This window comes from Camelina sativa, chromosome 7 (genome assembly GCF_000633955.1).
Source record: "Camelina sativa cultivar DH55 chromosome 7, Cs, whole genome shotgun sequence".
Lineage (NCBI taxonomy): Eukaryota > Viridiplantae > Streptophyta > Magnoliopsida > Brassicales > Brassicaceae > Camelina > Camelina sativa.
In genome coordinates, this window is record NC_025691.1 from 13,503,716 (window position 1) to 13,509,835 (window position 6,120).

A 6,120-nucleotide genomic window follows, 5' to 3' on the forward strand; every position below is an offset into this window, starting at 1 on the left:
TGATGAGAGGACTGGTGGCAATGGTCGTTTATCGACAGATTCGCTAGCCTTTGGTGAATGGATAAATGAGCTTACACTGATTGATATGGGATTTAAAGGCAGCAAGTACACATGGAGGCGAGGAAACATGGAAAGTACTTATGTTGCAAAGAGGTTAGATAGGGTGTTGTGTTGTGTCGAGACACGTTTGAAGTATCAGGAGGCTGTTGTGACTCACCTTCCGATACTTGCTTCTGATCATGCACCACTATACCTGCAACTTAATCCCGAAATGAAAGGTGATACGAGACGAAGACTGTTTAGATTTGAGGTGGCTTGGCTGAATCATACGGGCTTCAAAGAGTTGTTGGTAAACTCTTGGCAAAACAATCTGACCACTCCTGAGGCGCTAGAGGGATTACCAGTGAAACTAAAAACGTGGAATCGGGAAATCTTTGGTGATATAACCAAAAGAAAATNGAGATCAATTCGATACATGCTCAAACGACAGAAGACGGACATACTGGCCATGTTCGAGACGCATGCAGAAGGAGATCGTGCGAACCGTATTTATCAGCGTTTGGGCTTTGCGAATTCGTTTCGGGTGGATGCAATAAGGCAAAGTGGAGGCTTATGGCTGTTATGGAGGACTGAAGTGGGAGATGTCACCATAATTATCTCATCGGATCAGTTTATACATGCGTTGATGGTTAATGGAGACGATAGAATACACTTAATAGTGGTATATGTTGCACCTTCTGTAAGTCGGAGAAGTGGATTGTGGGGGCAGTTGAAACAGGAGATTGAAGGAGTTAATGATCCATTGATAGTTGGTGGGGATTTCAATACGATCATTAGGCTTGATGAGAGGACTGGTGGCAATGGTCGTTTATCGACAGATTCGCTAGCCTTTGGTGAATGGATAAATGAGCTTACACTGATTGATATGGGATTTAAAGGCAGCAAGTACACATGGAGGCGAGGAAACATGGAAAGTACTTATGTTGCAAAGAGGTTAGATAGGGTGTTGTGTTGTGTCGAGACACGTTTGAAGTATCAGGAGGCTGTTGTGACTCACCTTCCGATACTTGCTTCTGATCATGCACCACTATACCTGCAACTTAATCCCGAAATGAAAGGTGATACGAGACGAAGACTGTTTAGATTTGAGGTGGCTTGGCTGAATCATACGGGCTTCAAAGAGTTGTTGGTAAACTCTTGGCAAAACAATCTGACCACTCCTGAGGCGCTAGAGGGATTACCAGTGAAACTAAAAACGTGGAATCGGGAAATCTTTGGTGATATAACCAAAAGAAAATATCAGTTGTTGATGGAGATTAAAGCTACTCAGGACTTGTTGGATATTACCCAAACAGATGAGTTACTCACCAAGGAAGCGTTACTAATGAAAGAGTTGGATGTAGTTTTGGAGCAAGAGGAAGTGTTATGGTTCCAAAAATCTCGTGAGAAATGGATAACGATGGGAGATCGCAATTCAAAATTTTTCCACACATCAACTATTATCAGGAGGAGAAGAAATAGAATTGAGATGCTAAAGAATAATGAAGGGGTGTGGATTTCAAATTCTAAGGATTTAGAGAGCCTTGCAGTTGAGTATTATAAGAAGCTATATTCTATGGAGGATGTTTCTGTGGGTGGAGAGCAACTACAGGGAGTTGGGTTTTCGGGTTTAACAAGGGATGAGTTGACGTCTTTAGTTAAACTCTTCTCTGCTTTAGAAGTTCAACAAGCGATTCAAAGCATGGGAAAGTATAAGGCACCGGGGCCAGATGGGTACCAGCCAATATTTTACCAAGACTGTTGGGACGTTGTTGGTGAATCAATGACAAGATTTGTGTTGAATTTCTTTGAGTCCAATTTGCAACCAAGTGGAACGAATGATGCGCTCTTAGTACTGATTGTTAAGGTGATGAAACCGGAGAAAATAATGCAATTTCGCCCTATTAGTCTTTGCAATGTGCTGTTCAAGACAATTACAAAGACTATGGTGTTGCGATTGAAGAAATTGATGCCAAAGTTAATTGGACCTGCACAGTCTAGCTTCATCCCAGGTAGGCTGAGCACTGACAATATAGTAGTGGTTCAAGAGGCAGTCCATTCAATGAGGAGAAAGAAAGGAAAAAAGGGATGGATGCTGTTAAAGTTGGATTTGGAGAAAGCTTATGACCGAATCAAGTGGGACTTTTTTGAAGAAACACTTCGGGTTGTAGGGCTGCCAGTGAATTGGGTCAGTTGGATAATGCCGTGTGTTACAGGTCCTTCCATGACCCTTCTGTGGAATGGTGAGAAGACATAACCGTTTTCTCCAGAGAGAGGGCTTCGTCAAGGCGATCCGCTGTCCCCTTACTTGTTTGTCTTGTGTTTAGAACGGTTGTGCCACCAGATTGAGTTGTCTGTTGCTGGGAAAGAGTGGAAACCTATTGCTTTATCGAGAGGAGGCCCGAAGCTATCTCATGATTGCTTTGCGGATGATCTCATACTGTTCGCGGAGGCATCAGTAGTACAGGTGAAGATATTACGACGAGTTCTGGAGAAATTTTGTCACGCATCAGGGAAAAAAGTAAGTCTCGAAAAATCTAAAATCTTTTTCTCGGATAATGTTCATCGGGACTTGGCAACACAGATTTTGGCGGAGAGTAGTATTAAGTCTACCAGAGACTTGGATAAATATTTGGGGATGCCAATTTTACATAAACGAATCAATAAGGAAACTTTTGGAGATGTGTTGGAAAAAGTTTCCTCAAGGTTATCGGGCTGGAAAGGAAGATCCTTGAGCCTTGTTCAACACGAACAAATTTGAAGATCAATTCTTCCAGCCAAACAACCATTTGCAATACATTCCATTTGTCAAAGGATGTTAATCTAGTTGTTCACTTGAAGAGTTTTAGGTCCACCTGGTTTAAGAGCTTCCAGAATTATGTATGGCAACCAGGTGTTGTTTCTACTAAGCCCAAGGTGAAGAAATGGTACAGCCCATGTTGTTTCTCATCAGCAAGTTGGATCAAAGAGTCAAAGAGAGAAAAGATCAAGGAAACTCTTAATGGGTCAATTCAAGAGCTTATGGCCAAAGAGAGCATGGGAAAAACTATTGGGGATGATACCTATCAATTCCACCCCACTATGAGCCTAATTCATGTCCAAGAAAGCCCAGAATAATCACTTTGTTTTGTGGTCAAAGAGGGATGACGAAAATGGAGTTCAACTCACCTTGGGAAGGACACCTTGGGAAGGCAAACTTCAAAGGGTTGAATCTTCATTCAACTATCTATTTTTATTGTGTTTTAGTTTCAAGAATAATACTTGGCTTTGTGACCAAGTTTTCTATCTCTATATAAACTCATGTAATCTCATTTGAGAATAATCAACCAATTTTCCTTTTCATTTTAGAGTCTATCTCTTTGTTCTTTGTCTAGAACATTTCTTTGTTTCTTGGTGTGTAATATCCAAGCAACAGCCTCCTTTTGCTGGACTAGTGTGTCATATCTAGCAGTGATTGGAGTTGGGAATATCAGCAGCCTTCCGCAACTGCTGTGCGACCCCTCAATCCATCAAATCTCCCTTGTTGCACATTGCACCTTGGCGAGTTTCTATCCTTTTTAGTCCGGCTGAGTGATCCTCGAATTTTGGGCGTATCAAATGGTATCAGAGCCACTCAACCGGTATTTGTCTTTTCATCTTCTCATCTATCCATCTTTTCATATTTTTCTTTTTTCTTCTATATTTTCATCTTCTATATTTTTCTTTCTTTCATCTATTCATCTTCTTTCAAAAAAAAAAAAAAAAAGAAAACAAAAAAAAGAAACAAGAAAAAAAAAGATAAAAAAACAAAAAGAGGAAAAAAAGAGGGAAAAAAAGAAAAAAAAGAAAAAAAAAAAGAGAAAAAAAAATATATAATGATCGTCGAGAACGTGAGATCATCGAAGACGGAGGGCTTGGGATTCCAAATCTACAATTTCAAGCACTTATGAGAGAGACGCAACGAATGTTGAGGGTTAAGATGAATGTCCTCTACGAGAGGTTGGATATAGTTGAAGCAGAGGCACAACAGAGACAACCACAAATGTTGCATCATAGAAGGGAAATAGATCAACCTAGAGTAGCAAGGTCTGACGATTATTACAATAGTCAATCATCAAGAGGGAGCCACATGAAACCAAGAAGTGCTAGAGAAGCAAGAGGAAGAGTGGATGTTAACATGGGTATTTTGAAGTTGAAGATTCCTACCTTTCAAGGCAAGAACGACCCAGATTCATATCTAGAGTGGGAGAAAAAGATTGAGTCAATTTTTAGTTGTCAAAACTATTGCGAGATGAAGAAGGTACGTGTTGCAGCCACTGGATTTTGTGATTATGCTATTACTTCGTGGGATCAGTTGGTGGTAAGCAGGAGGAGAAATGGAGAACACCCCATTGAAACTTGGGCAGAAATGAAGTATATTTTGAGGAAACGATTTGTTCCCCACCATCACCATCGTGGTTCAACTCATATTTTGAGGACTTCTAGACCAACTGATGGAGCGTCTACTGTCACACCAAGTTACCCACAAGAAAGGACGTCTTTTGTTTCTAAGGAAGAGGAAGTTGCTTTTGTTTTCTTACCATCACCAAAGGAGCATAAGGAGTTGCTAGTTCAGGATAATCTGTTAGAAAGAACAAAATCACCGAGTGAGCAAACAGAAACCAAAGAACCAGCGTATAAAGAGATCAACAATGTTCATAGTGAGGAAGCTGCGAATGAAGGCATTATCATCAACAACCCTGGCAGTATGAATGATTCAGCTAATGCACCAACAAAGAGAGAAAAGTAAACGGTACACTTCTGGTCTGGGGAAAAACGGCTTTTTCATACCTGGACAAAGCCCATGTGTTCGATTCATACATCGGACTATGGCCTGTGCGTTAAAATACATTGACTTTAGAAAATAAAAACTACATACCTCAACTATTGTTTTTGTGCTAACATATACAAAAACATGATTAATTAGTAACTCTGTTAATTTCTCCGTTAAGCCAATCTGACGTAGAATCCACATGTAAAGGTAGAAGCAAACGACGTCGTTTTGGTTTATTTGAGAGTATTTCTCCACGTTACTGTGTTTTGTTTTTCTAGAACATTGAAGAAATATATATGGGTCAAAGACAATGAAGTCACATAGTCAATACTAAAATCAAAATTGGTTTTTGTTTTTATAATATTTGTCCAAATCTATTGAACTCCACAAAATTGCTTTCATCACTAACCCAAATAACACAAGAAGATCTAAATATGGAAACCAAAACCCTAATTTTATCAATCCTCTTCATTCTCCTCACGCTCAAGTTCTTGATCGGGAAACTCAAGCGAAAGCCAAACCTTCCTCCGAGTCCGGCATGGTCGTTACCGGTGATAGGTCACCTTCGTCTCCTCAAACCACCGATTCATCGAACTTTCCTCTCACTCTGTCAATCCCTAAACAATGCTCTGATCTTCTCCCTCCGACTTGGAAACCGACTCGTTTTCGTGAACTCGTCACACTCGATCGCCGAAGAGTGCTTCACCAAGAATGACGTCGTTCTCGCGAACAGCCAAAATTCATCCTCGCTAAACACTCTCAAATAAACCAAAACGACGTCGTTTGCTTCTACCTTCACACGTGGATTCCACGTCAGATTGGCTTAACGGAGAAATTAACAGAGTTACTAATTAATCACGTTTTTGTATATGGTAGCACAAAAACAATAGTTGAGGTATGTAGTTTTTATTTTCTAAAGTCAATGTATTTTAACGCACAGGCCATTGTCCGATGTATGAATCGAACACATGGGCTTTGTCCAGGTATGAAAAAGCCGTTTTTCCTCTGGTCAAGTAAGATGAAGGGAGTTGTGGATTTTGAAGGAATAAAGAAAGGTCTCACAGAAAGGGCTGCACTCCTGCCTCATGGTCAAAAATATGGAGTCATATATTCCCTCAAAGAGAAACCACCAGAATCACTTCAACACTCTCCAACCTATGGCCTTACAGTTTCGAGGACGAAACTTGTTCAAGAGGAGGGGTATGATATGATCATGAGACCATCCAAGAAGATCCTTGAGCCTTGTTCAACACGAACAAATTTGAAGATCAATTCTTCCAGCCAAACAA